This window comes from Pelobates fuscus, chromosome 3 (assembly GCF_036172605.1).
Source record: "Pelobates fuscus isolate aPelFus1 chromosome 3, aPelFus1.pri, whole genome shotgun sequence".
Taxonomy (NCBI): Eukaryota; Metazoa; Chordata; class Amphibia; order Anura; family Pelobatidae; genus Pelobates; species Pelobates fuscus.
In genome coordinates, this window is record NC_086319.1 from 327429485 (window position 1) to 327444456 (window position 14972).

The following is a 14972-nucleotide window of genomic DNA, read 5'->3' on the forward strand; positions in this document are numbered from 1 at the left end:
TGACCTCTCTAGAGACAAGGCACCGAAGAAAGAACTTCAGGATCCGCGGTGCCCCAGAGTCAGTAGGCCAGGAAGCCCTGCTCAACTTTGCCCACGAAGTCCTGCAAGCACTTGGAGTCCAGGTAGGCAGCGAGCGGCCACCACTGGTATCGGCCTTCAGGGTCCGGAAGGCGCCTAAACCCGCAGATGCACCTCGGGACATTATCGTTGTCACAAGAGACACCTCAATAAAAACGGCTATTATGGCACGGTCCAGACAACTGTCAAATATAGTAATTGCAAACGCCAAGTTATTGATTTTTGATGACTTACCCTTCGCAGTGCTCCTTGAACAAGTTTGCTCACATCACCAGGATCTTACGGGACCAAGGTATCAAGTACCGGTGGGGGTTGTCGGGGACATTGGTGGTGCCGAGAGGAGAAGCGATACACACACTGTCGCCCTCCGAGGACCACACAGGGTTTTTAGAGAAACTTAATATACTGGGGCCGACCCCCTCAGAGCAGCAAGCGGCAGAGGCCCGGACGGCCATGACCCTTACCACGAGAGGGAAACGCGGAACCAAGCCCACCGGAGACACACGGCTCATGGGGCGGATGGATCCCCCATAGGAACCCCTGCTTTAACTGTGCCCCGGCTAAGCCACCACCCAAGATGGGTACACCGGGACTACCGTATGAACTCACCACCAGAACTATGTGCCCGACAGGCACTACTCTACTCACAATCTCTGCTCAATAATATATATGCCATATTGTCTTGTAAATATTTTCTTTTTTTTTTCTCTATGTCTAACCTTTATTTAATCGCATCCTAAGAATCTGCCCCGTAGTGACCGTTTTATAATATTGGTTTTACTCTATGTTAGATTACCTAAGGTTATTTTATGTTAAATTTAATATGTTACCCACGAGACACATTAGGCTTACTGAACACTTACCTCAGACTTGCTATCTGGGGGGTGGCGTCTGGGTTAACCAAGCACCCAGATAATACGCCCTATAGAGCTGCATTATAGTAAGCCAGCTCAGGATCATGCTGGTACTGTGCTAGGTAAGGTTCATGCCTTTAACCCTGGTGGACAACAATCAGGGGAGCGTAGCTGGCTTACATGTCCCTCCTCCATTACTTCTGTAGTTTTATATTCATTAGACCTGATGACCATTATGCAGGAATCTCTTGGATCATTCTGATTGAAAATGTGCATTGGACCCTAGGTGGAGCCAGCAACTCCTCATGTTTAGCTTATGTCCCCGATTCAGTTATTAAGTTATTATTTTAATGGCAAATTATATAATCTGTGTTTTACTCATCATAGCAAATGTCTCATGATTACTGATATGACTCTTTTACTCGTATCGTACTTCCATTCTTTTATAACCTGTCTCATAACAAAATGTGCAATTGTATACCGTCGTAACCTTGTTTGATTACACCATCCCGCCTGTGCCTGCTGTCGTAGCACCACGGGACTGTTTGTTAACTCTATTGCACCAAAATAAAGAATTTAAAAAAAAAAAAACTTTAGCAATTCTCAAATCTCCATAATTCTGTATTTTTTTTTTATAAATACCCTCATTTTTATGACTAAAGACCACACATTATGTGCCTGATTTGTTAAAGGGATTCCATAGTGTTAGGAATACAAATCTGTAATCATAACATTATAGTACCCTCTGTGTTCCCCCCTGCCCCTCGCTGCACCTCGTGGAACATAAAGGACTAAAAATTCTATGTTGACTCATCCACCTCCAGCGTCGATGTCCCAATGTCATCCAACAGGAGGACCTAATATGCATGTGCGGCAATCGCCGTGAGCGTATTAGACCCTTGAATCAATGCTTTCCTATTGGGATTGCACTGATGCTGCATGCCCACATGGCTCCCGACCACCACCATATTACCTCCTCCAGAAAATGCCTCCAAGCTCAGCATCCTATTCAGCGGTCCCAGAGATGTCAGAACTTTGGAGGGGACTCACAGAGGCACGGCACATTTGCACTGTGCGTAATTTATGCTCTGTGTGTCTGTAGAAAGTGATTGTAAACTCTTTGTGAATAGCTTCCGTTTTATCTTAATTTTCTTTTTCCTGATTTATAACCATTGCAGCCACATGATTATAATGTAGTGGGTTACAAAAATCAGTCTGCAAAATGCACAAAAAATAGTAATGGTGGGGGGCGGGGCCTGACCGCGGAGCTGGGAAGAAGCAATCCTTCACAGCTCCTACGATACCCAGAGATTAATAGTGACTTTCTATGCCCAAACGGCGCTAAATCGAAAAAAGAGGGTGACCAATACGAGAGGTGACATCACTCTGGATAAGACGATACCACTCATGCACCAACCTAAGCGATACTCACCCGACGAACATATGGGGCCTACAAGCCTGGCGGACGCGGGAGAGACGGCCGCTCTCCCGATCCCGCTGCTGCGACAACCCGAGCTCCTGCGCCAGGGCCCTCGTTCCCCCCCCTATGGACCGGTGGGGGACATACCGGTCTATCACAGTGGGGAGAGCACTCACCATCGATGGAACACAGAGCATGTACCCGAAAGCTGGGAGACACGAGGCCCGCCCAAGATGGCCGACGGCCTCATGAAACGCGGTGAGCAACTATCCTCCAGAGCCTGGGCGGAAGCCTTCCAGAGGAAATTCGACGACCTCTGCCAGCTATTCTGGAAACGCCTGGAGAACAGGTGACAGCCATCGGCACTGTCACTGGTTAACTCCCGGGACAAACCACTAACATCCAGACAACCAGCTGAAGCTCCAGTCCCAAAACGGAGAAACACCGCGATGCAGCCAAAGAGGCCACAACCGGGCAAAGCTACCATGGTACCTGCCTCCAACAACACTGCTAGCCCACCTGGGAAGCGAGCCACAAGGGGTGCAGCCCCTAAACATCACTCACGCCTGCGAAGAATACGACGGTTACACAAGCGACACAGCCTTACGCAGCCCCGCACAAGGGAAGGACCCGGCCCCAAGATGGTGGCGAGTCAGTGAGAAAGTGGACATGGCTCCAACAAGGTCCCAGGGCAAGGGGAGTACCTCATCTGGACTGCACTGGGAGGCACACAAACACACGCAGGACACGGAGGAGTAACTGGGGAGACTCGCCAACAGAACCCACAACATGTACCCGCTACCCCCAGACTAGGTGTGGGCTGACCCTCCAGAGACTGACCCGTTATGCCCCTCATGGTCCGAGCCTAGACACACAAAGTTGGAACTCTCTATATGTCTCTTACTACGCAATACTTACCCAATGCTTGTATGCTAACGCGCCTTACCGCTTTCGACATGCTACATCAGCTAGTACTATATCTAACAGTATATGCTCACTTTCACTCACCCACCTTGAGCAACCCATAGCCAGCGCACTATATAAGTATCCCCAAAACCGTTAACAAATGTACACTTAAGCATGTTTAATGTTTGTCTTGCATTGAGGCAGAGGCATTAATGACTTACTTATCATTATTATTATTATTAGATTAAAACCGAGAAGGCATTTGTTTAACCCCTTAAGGACCAAACTTCTGAAATAAAAGGGAATCATGACGTGTCAGACATGTCATGTGTCCTTAAGGGGTTAAAGCCTTAAGAAGCACCTACGTTAATTAACATGAGAGTTAGCATTGAACAGGGCAATCTTTATTATTTCTTTTAAGCAACGTTAGTCGCAGGACAGTACTTTGTTATTATAGCTTTGTATCCTTACGTTATTGATCAGACCTGTCTACTGTTTTTTGCCTTAGTTTGCATGTGACTGATTGCATTATAATCTACATAGTGCATATTATATGCGCTTGCTTCTAAAAGGCATTGTTAAACTACATACCACACAAAGCATATCACTTACGCCTGTTTCTAAAAAGCTTCGTTAAACTACACACTGCATAATACTAAAAATGGGGCACAGCTGCTCCACTGTGCAATCAACCACTGTTATTCTACAAAACAAGTTAACACATCATACCTGTACTAGCATAGATGACCTAGCAGTATCAAGCAACCAGCATCATTATTTTGTTATATTTTATTTAATCTCACTCTGATGACATATCTGCTCAGTTAAGCTTGTAAAACAAAAATTTGTGCGAATGAACATGCCACTGTCTGACTATTGTGAAAGCTTGAGATACGCTGTTGTGGCGTCTGTCAAAACCCTGTAACCACCTGCACAACAAAAATAAAGAATTGAAAAAAATAAAAAATAGTAATGGTCTAACTCAGCGGTTCCCAAAATGTGTGCCAAAGGGGTGCCACTGAATGTTTCCCCGGTGCTATGATTATAGCACCAGGGAAACATTACTACTGAACAGGGGCCCGGTCAGGAGCCACATTCCTTTAAAACCATGACCGGACCTCTGTAATGTCGGCCAGCTGGGAGGAAATGACAACCTGTCACTTCCTCCCAGCATCCTGCAGGAAGGCAGCACAGGAGGATGCAGCCACAGCATGAAGGGAGAGGAGCACAAAGAGTTCCAGACCCCTCACTCCTACCAGCAGCAGGACTCCAAGCCACCCTCCCGGCACATAAGGTAAGCTGACAGGAGGGTGGCTGGAGATATTAAAAATAAATCACTTGTATGTGTGTGAGTGTGTGTATGAGTTTGAGTGTGTGTGTGTGTGTATATTAGTATGAGTGTGTGTGTGTAAGTTCATATGAGTGTGTGTCAGGGTGTTTGTGAGTGGGTGTGAGTTAGAGTGTGCATCTGTGTATTTATATATATATATATATATATATATATATAGGTCAGTGTTCTTCTGTGACTGTGCACACATCTGTGTATGTGTGTCTGTGTGTCAGGGTGTGTGTTTTTATGTCAGTGTGTGTATTTGTGTCATGGTGTGGGCATATATCAATGTTTGTGTGTGTCATTTTTGTATATGTCTGTGTGTATCTATATGTGTGTATGTGTCTGTGTGTATCTATATGTGTGTATATGTCGATGTGTATCTATGTGTGTGTGTCTGTGTGTATCTATATGTGTGCATGTGTCGGGGTGTCTATATGAATTTGTATCAATGTGTCGGTGTATTTATATGCATCGTGTGTTAATGTGCATGAATATCTGTGTAAGTATGTATGTATGTATATATGTGTTAGTGTATGTGCATACATCCAAGCAGTCAAACACCAGCACAACACACAAGCACATTCCTGCAATCTAACTCAAATATTACATACACACGCCCCGCATTCAAACAAAAAATACTTTGCATAAATGTATATCTGCATTTAAAAGTGAACATTACATACAAACACACCCCTGTATTAAAACACAATAACTATATGCAAACATCCCTTCAAACACCAACATGGTACATTACACTATAGCGCCTGTAAATGCCGCCGTGCTGTACAGATATGCAAACTAGAAATACTGAAATATTAAGTTTGGGAACCACTGGTCTAACTTAAAAGAACAACTAGTTTGCTGACTTAAAGATGGCATGTCACCCACCCTCCTCAAAATTAGTATTTCATAAAGATAAAATATTTATGAAATACTCACATTGACTGTGTTGGAATTATATTGATATACTAAAACAAAATAGGAAATATTTTTCTCGCGGAAGTCTCTCGGGATCCTTCACAGACTTCTTCAATGTTGTGCTCTCACGAAAGCGCAAGCGTTCAACACTGACAGGAGCTCCTGACAGATGAAATGCCAGTAGCTGAAAGAGGCTTGCAGGAAATAAGACCATGGCTGTAACTGCAACGCACAGGTTCGGGTAAGTTTAACTTACCTTCCCCTGCATCCCGTAGCTCCTGGACACCCAGTAGAGCCATCACTGTTGGGGGTCTTTTTTTTCTACAAATTATACTAACACCCCAGATGGTGTCAGAGATGCTTTACACTAGGAGATACAGTATGTCAACCTGCTAAGGAACCACAATGTATTGGGTTTTGTGTTTTTAGGTATATATTTATAGTAAGTTCAACAATGCATTTATATCTGTATATCTACAATCCTAATAATTATTTACACTAATGTTCCCATAGTTGTAGTTTATTTCTATAAAAACACCAACAAGTTTAGCAGGTTGAACAAGGACATTACTACCAAGCATTGACAAAGAAAAGTGCTGATTTAATCTTCTTTTTTCATATTTTAGTATTATCTCTACCGCCTCACATTCTTCTTTTAAACACCCACAGGAGCGGGCTTTAGTTATGTAATAGCAAAACATAGCTAAGGTTGCTATTAAACTTGGTATCGTATGAGGTCCATACTTCGGCCAGGTACACCAGCATTAGCTCAGATTATCAAAGTCGGGAATGGCAAAGATGGATTTTCCTATATGGAGGTTTGAATGGATACCTAGAACATTATTAACCCTGGGATTGGTCAAATGATACTCCACCAGCCAAAACGACATAGGCTAGGGTAAACACCTAACCCTATCCCCTAGTTAAAGAAAGATCACCTGGTTGTACTAGTACTTCAGGGGGTAACCCTGGCAAATAGAAATAGAAAAATAAGGGAAGAGTATCCCGGACATCCACTCCAGTGGAGGGGGAGCATGGGAAATAGTACAACCGAAAGTAGATTAGCAGCAAAACCAAAAAGAAATAAAAAACCTTTGCTAAAAAAAGAGCTACTATATCTAACAGAGGGTCCTAAATAGCAAAAAAAAAGTGTCTGTATGCCGGGTAAGGGGTATTAACCCTAGAAGACAGATACGGAGTACATAAAGCGTTCCACTTAAGTGGGATATCCTACTGCCAAGCAGAAACTAATAAGGGGTAGATAAGGAACACAAGGAGATGGTCTGCATCTCACTCAAAAAATGTGTAAGCAGCTCCTTCATTGGATATCAACCAATTGGAGATTGAGAGCTGACTATAGGAATATAGGAGAATATTGGAGAAACAAACCAGGGCAAATATAGTAACAAAAGCAAAAATGCTAAAAAAAAAAAAAAAAAAAAGGTAAATTCTAGGCACCCACCGTACCCCATAAAGAATATATATCTATGTATGTCTGTCTCGAATACTTCGGCACCGCACTAGGCTAATGCCTACCTGAACCAAGGACCCTAGAAAGATAACTCAAAAACACAGTGAAGTCCTACCTAACAAGTGAAAAAGTGCATAATGAAAATAAAATAGTTCTTTGGAATTTTCCCACGCTGTGTAATTTGACTCATAACACTCTGATTGGTTACTTAACCCACCAATCATGAGAGTTATGAGTCAAATTACACAGCGTGGGAAAATTTCAAAGAACTTTCCCACGCTGTGTAAAATGACACAGAGCACTCTGATTGGTGGATTTCAAGCCAACTAATCAGAGTGCTGTGACAGGTAAATGTAGAGACTTACCTGTCAGTCTCTTAATTTACCTGTCAGAGCACTCTGATTGGATGGCTTAAACCCACCAATCAGAGTGCTTTGAGCCTAATTGCAGGGCGGGGCAAGCCTTCCCCCGCCCTGCAGAGCTCAGTCTGCGTAGAGCCCTCCATGGGTGAAGAAGGATTATTATTTTTCTGCGCTTGTTTTTTTGTTTTAAGTGCGTCGGTTATTATGGATTTTGATTTGGCCTTTTTTGGGGCTGAAAAAAGAAGATTTTAGAAGAAAGAAAACATCAAATGGTAAGTTTTATTTTATCTTTTTTTAACCAGTATTTAGTTAATGCCCCCCTCCTCATTATTTTTAGGCTGAGGGGGGTAGGTAGGGGTTAGTTTTTTTGGGGGGAGGGGAGTGACTTGGGGTTTGGGGACCCCTAGTTACCTGGGGGCTTAAATTTTATTTAGGGCCCCCACCCACCGCTCAGGGATGGGGGCCAGGGGGGAGGACATTAGGTCCCCCCCCTAATTAGTGTTTAGGGCCCCCACCCACCGCTCATGGGTGGGGGCCAGGGGGGAGGACATTAGGTCCCCCCGTCATTCTAATTTAGGGCCCCCACCCACCGCTGAGGGGTGGGGGCCGGGGGGAGGACATTAGGTCCCTCCCCTTATTCTGATTTAGGGCCCCCCACCGCCGCTCAGGGGTGGGGGCCGGGGTTAGGACAATAGGTCCCCCCCCATTATTTTACTTTAGGGCTCCCACCCAGGGACATATTAGCCACAAGGCAAACAAGGCATTTACCTTGGGCAGCATTTTCCAGGGGGCGGCAAAAAAAGCCGCCCCCAAATGCCCAGGGCAAATGTCTTGTTAGCCTTGTGGCTAACTGACATGCTGGGCGGCTGGCGAGGGAGCACTTCCTCTGAGCTGTCTGCTCAGCTCCCTCGCATGCTGCAGAGTGAGGCTGGGAGCCGGAATATGACATCATATTCTGGCTCCCTGCCCCACTCTGCGGCGCGCGAGGGAGCTGAGCAGACAGTTCAGAGGAAGTGCTCCCTCGCCAGCCGCCCGCCTGCCCAGCAACCAGCCCAGCAGCCCGACGGCAGCCCCAGAGAGAAAGACAACTCCCCCTCCCCCCCCCCCCCCCCCAGCATTCCCAAAGGTAAGGAGGCTGGGGGGTTAAATAAAAAAAATTAAAAATGTGTTAATGTGAGTGAGTGAGTAAGTGAGTGTGTGTGACAGTGTATGTCTGTTAGTGTGTGTCAGTGTGTGTCTGTTAGTGTGTGTGTCTGTTAGTGAGTGTGTGTCTGTTAGTGTGTGTGTCTGTTAGTGTGTGTGTGTGTCTGACTGTTTGTGTCTGTTAGTGAGTGTGAGTGTGTCTGTTAGTGAGTGTGTCTGTTAGTGAGTGTGGGTGTGTGTCTGTTAGTGAGTGTGTGTGTCTGTTAGTGTGTGTGTGTCTGTTAGTGTGAGTGTATGTGTGTCTGACTGTGTGTGTCTGTTAGTGAGTGTCTGTTAGTGAGTGTGAGAGTATCTATTAGTGAGTGTGTCTGTTAGTTATGTGAGCATTTATGAGGTTTTCACCACTAAATGTTGTACCTGGAAGACATCTTAGCAGACTCCTGTTAGAACACCTAACCTGAATAGATCTTGGATACAGGGCCAAATGTCCCAGTTGGTAGAGTAGGCAGCTGCTTACAGACACTTACCTGCCTACTCGAGGTCTAAAATGTGCATTTTTTCTTTTTGGTATTTTCGATTTTGCTTTCAGATGCTGTGGTTTGATTGATGTTCTTCTGTGTACCTAACACTCTTCGTAGCTTGCAGCATCATTCTAGCAGACAGGGTTACATCAGATTGTACACAGCCATTTGTTGTTACATAACAGATGGCTTTAACTTTTGCCAGAAATGGAGTACTGTATCTCTATACAACCTTGTTTCGTCTCCATCCCCTTCTTAATTTTCAATGAGGTATAGTGTGATTTCCATGCTGTTCAGCATGACTATGGTTAAAATATGTAGGGAGGACAGGTCACTCAGATACATACACACATACGCACACAACTAGCATGTCTCCTCCGTGACATTGTGGGAGGCAGAGAGGTAAGCAGCATAGAGGGATCCTCCTTGCTGAAAAAGGGTGAGTAGTATATTATTTATTTTTTTCAATTTTATTGCACGTTTGGAAAGGGTACAGGGGTACTATAGCTTTAGAAATACAGAATTGTATACCTAATGCTATACTGTTCCTTTAAGCGAGAATTGTTGAGAATTTCTACATTTAGGCCTAAGTACCCAGCCTGGAAGTATAGATGACTTGGAGATTATTAATTTTTTTTCAGTTCAGCTTTTTTGGACTTAAAATAGGAATTCACTTTGACAATTCTCACTTTAGTGAATAACCCTTTCAATATTTAAGTAAAAAAACAAAGCATAGGAAGATGCTGCCTTAGGCATAGCAGGCATAAGCTGAAATATGTTGCCTGTATGTTATGGAGTCTGACGCAGGGATGAAGAAGGTCTGTGTATGTGCCATTACTTTCAATGTGTGGCCAGTGATGGGCTGAAAGTGACATCTGACACCAAACAAACCTTCCTGATACTTTGGTAGCCAAGAAGAAGAGATAGAGGAGGCAGACGCGTTGAGAGCCAGGGGACCAACTTCGGTTTTAATTACACCTTCCTTGAGCTGATTCACATTTTTTTTTTCAGTTTTTATCCCCCTACAAGAAATGAGTTCTAAATCCAACAGCTTGGAGAGAGGGAAGCAGTCAGTTATGACTGAGTCTTATAACAGAATATATTTAGGTGGCACCTAATAAATGCAGATTGTGAGGAAATGCAGATAATATTAACTAGTAATCTCGTTTGAGCAGGGCCTTCTTTACCTCTAGTATCTGTTATATTCTGTATGTAAGTTACTTGTCAAATATCCCCATTCTATGATTGTAAGCGCTGTGGGATATTTTGTTGCTATATAAATGTTAAAAATAATAATAATAGTAAAATATTGTATACACTAGGGAGTTAGAACAGATGGATACATTGTAGTTCCTTGTAAATACATTACAGTTAAGTTCTATCCATTTTCCCAACAATATGCCAGACTACTATGTGAAAAAGATGCATACAGAGCTCTCCAGCAATATTGGCACCCATGGTAAATTTGAGCAAAGATTGCCGTTACAAATTGTCTTTACTGTTTAACCTTTTGATCTTTGTTCAGAAAATACACAAAAATACTCTGCTCTCTTAAAGGGACTCTCCAGGGAGGAGATTTTACTCACCTCGTTCCAGCGCCGGGAGCCTCGTGAAGCCGCGCCCCCTATTTCGTCAAAATGACGAAATAGGCAGGCGCGAGCAGGGAGCAATCAGACGCTTCCATTTGGAAGCGTCATTGCTCCCTTGTGCGCATGTGCGGCTTCGCCACACATGCGCACATACTTCAGAGGGCGGCATTCATGCTGCCCTCTGAAGTGATGAGCGCACTATCGCGCATGCGCGCGGTGTGCGCGGCCGCGAGCGAGCTGAGTGACAGCTCAGCTCGCGGTCTTTGCCCGCCCCCCTCCTCCGCTGACAGGCTGGAGAGAGAAGGCGCGCACACAGTGCCTTCTCTCTCCTGAACACGTCAGACGTATTTTAATACGTCTGACCTGTACAGGGCCTTTTTAGGGCCCTGCGTGATAGGAAGTCCCTCTAGTGGCCGTCTGAGTGACGGCCACTGGAGGTATTCCTATCAATCAATGTAAACACTGTATTTTCTCTGAAAATACAGTGTTTACATTAGAATGCCTGCAGGGAGCTATAGATAATACCTGAACAACTACATTAAGCTGTAGTTGTTCAGGTGACTATAGTGTCCCTTTAAATATCAAAACAATTGCAATGGCTGGACTGGGAAATAAACACGACCCTGGAATTTTTTAATCACAGCGACCCAGTGGGAAGGACGTGGGGTCACAGGGCGGGGTGTTGTGTCATCACCAAGGAGAAGCATGCCAACCCAAAGCATTGGTTCAATGCTCTTCCAGGGCAGTCCATGTGCAGAACCCTGTATTTGTTCTGCACAATGCAAGCAAATTTATTGACATGCTTGTGCTGCGTTTACTTGTGACTTGTCTCTGGTCTTCCATAGCTGGGATACCAGAGGACAAAGGTGCTAGGGAAGGGTATTGTGCATGTGTTTCTGTGTAGAGTGAACCGATTGGGGCATGGTGTTTTGTGTAAATAGGTCAGTTTCTGATGTGTTTGTGGTGTAATATGTGTGGCTGAATAAAGTATGTGTATAAGTGCATTTGTGTGTGTATAGGAGAGTAGTGACTGTAGAGGAGAATAGTGTGTATGCACGGTGCTGTAGTTTATGTGTGTACTGGAGACATAGTATGTGTAGGGGCTGCAGAGAGTGTCTGCTTAGGGAATGTAGTTGTGTTTCTGCATACAGGGGATTTAGTGTGTGCATGGGGGGATCCAGACTGTGTATTGGGTATATAGTTTGCATATCAGGAATGTAGTGTGTGTGTGTGTGTGTAGGTGGTGAAGTGTGTGGAAGCATGACATTAGAGTGTAAACCAGGGTTGGGAAGACAAAAAAATTGAGACTGTTGGGAGGGATGGGTTAACCATCTTGTTTTTGTATTTTTGTGTCATTCCATAATTCTTTATCCAGCAATTGTTCATGTGATATCTAATACATCCCCACTTACAGTTCCATTTTTGCACGATTGTGGTTTGTCCAATTTAGTTTTCCCAAAATGGTCACATGGGTGAAGTTTAATCTGTGAAAATCCAGAGTTTAGTGAATATGCCTTTAAGTATTCACAACCCTGTCAATTTGTCTTATTATCATTGAGCTTTTGGATAATGTGCAGACAGTTTTTTTGTTTGTACGTTTGTGTGTTTGTTTGTTTGTTTGTCTTCTCTATGCATTGGTCTGAACACTATAACTGATGGAACTGCCTCAAGAACCATGAGGTTTTAGAAGTATTTGGATCTGGGCACCTCTGCAGAACATTTTACTCTTAGACATCAAGAGTGGTATTCTGTTTTAAAAAGAGTTGCAAAATTGTAGAAGGGGTTAAGTCACCAACAGAATGTGCCTGCTGGTTCCTCTGGTTTCTATAGTGAATGGTCCATTTTTAGCACGTTACTACACTTTGATAAATCTCCCTCCAAAATGTTTGTCATCGCTGCCCTAGATACTAGCTTAATAGTGCTGGTGCTGACACCTACTGTATATATTTGGCAATACAGAGATAAAGTAATAATGTTCAATGTGAATGCTAACACCAATCGGCATACTTTAATATTAGCAAAAATACATGATGAACAATTACAGCAGAATGGGGTAGGTTGTTATTTATACAATGCTTTATGTGTATAACAAAAGCAATATAATATAAGGAAGCTCTAGGTTGAATAAATCATTGTATGATTATGTAGGCCTGGAGGAACAAAGAGGTCCAAGTCAAGTAAAGTTGGTAATATCTTCTAATATGGATCTATCCAGCATTTCATGTTAAAGTACAGGCTCTTTGCTGTCAGCCCTTTTGACTTGTGACTTTTCCCTTTCATCAGTACAAGATTTCATTATATCCATGCTCAGCAAACCGATTAAAGGGTTACTGCAACAGTTTTGAGGGGGTACCTATTCATTGTAATATGCCCTACTGGGCACTATGAATGAAGTAAGTTCTTTCTTATAAGTAAGCTTGGATGCATCAGGTCCCTAGTGCTCCTCTATAATGGTGGAGAGGTGAGTAATGCCAAGGTAGTGAGCTCCAGGGAACAAAGAAACCATGAAAGGATCACTATAGGGTCAGGAACACAAACATGTATTCCTGACCCTATAGTGCTAAACCTACAATTTAGATGCTTGCCGGCCCCCCCTTAGCACCCCTATAAAAGGTTAAAACTCACCTTATTTCCAGCGATGCGTGGTCCGCCCACACTGGCTCTGCCCCCTTTGTAACATCATCAAAATGGACGATTTTTAGCCAATCCAATGCAGAGCATGGGGACGCTGAACGGCAGGGCTGTTTACTGTGCAGGCCTGAGCCAGGATGCCCCTCCAGTGACCATCTAACGAGTGGCCACTTGGAGGTGTCCCAAGGGGCAATATAAACACTGCCTTTTCTATGAAACAGTAGTATTTACATGAAAATGCCTGAAGGGAGCCATTATACTCACCAGAACAACTACATTAGGCTGTAGTTGTTCTGGTGACTATAGTGTCCATTTAACTTTCAGTTCACTTCTTAGTAAAGGGTGATCGAGGGACTCTCTATATTCGTAAGTACCTGCAAAACCCTTAATTTAGCATTCTCTGATTAAATTGTTCCCTTTGTGCACTTAATTCCAGAGCTTTCTGCCATTGTTACCAAGTTTTATTTAATCAGTTAACCTTGGTGTAGTCCAATCTCCACACTGTGCCTATTGTCTGTACTATACACTCTTAATTACAGTTTGTCTACCAGTGATATAAAGTAGGTAATCTGTGAAAAACTAGTCTATGGGGAGAGATTGTGTCCTGCACATCAGGAGTCTAGTTTAAAGCTCTGGGAAGCAATGCTATAGTTTGTTTTAACCTAATCTAGAAATGCATGTTATTAGAACCTAAAGTTTAAACCAGTTAATATACTTTGGAGCTCTGTGTGATAATCTGGTTTGAACTTTTGCCCTGCAAATCACTGGAGAGTGGAGACATCTCTGGCTACAGAGGTTGATGTAGTGGTTGTTGTTATGAATACACAAATAAGGCCATTGATATCTGGTAGAGATTCAGTTTACAGAAGATCATTACGTCCACGATTCCATGCGTTTCCTTTCATTTAATATACTGACTCTGATAGTGGCGAAGAAATGATAATGTAGGTAATAGGTGACAGGCATCTCCTGTCTTGCAAAATAAATACATATTCATCATGAGACCCATTATTGTTGTTCTGTTCCATTTAATATATTATAATTGGATACTCTCTGTTTTAACCCCTTAAGGACACATGACATGTCTGACACGTCATGATTCCCTTTTATTCCAGAAGTTAGTTGACATACTGGAGCAAGTGTATGGGAGTTGTTGGAAGAATGCAAGATGGCCAAATTGATAGTAAAGTAAGTAAATGTTTAATGCTTTTTTTTCTTCAGAAGAAACAGTTGCTTTAACAAATCATTGACAAATATAGTGGATCCTAAAATACAAATAAAATATTTCATTGCACATACATGTATATATGCATATGTATATATCAGTCAAGATTATCACATATGAAATCACAATAACAAATCGTATATGATCATTTTACTGATTGGTTCAGATACAATGTGTAAACATGCGCCTGTTCAACACCCTGAATCGCTTCCACCCATCCACAGGAACATGTAGCCTTAATTAATCCCTAAAGAATTAATGGTGGTTGTTGTTTTAAAAAAATCTGTTCTCCAACTTGCAATAGCCAATTCACTTTAAGGGTGCATGATGACATTTAACCACCATAGATAAATAAACAGGGCAATCCGTGCTCCCATACGTTCTCTGGGCACAAGATTGTGATGTCTACAAAGTGTACCATTAGATCCGTGAGGGGTCAAATATATTTGGGGGATAGGAAACTAAATTTGTAGTCCAACGGGTTGGACCTTTTAATCTGATTTTGAAGAAAATAATTAGCA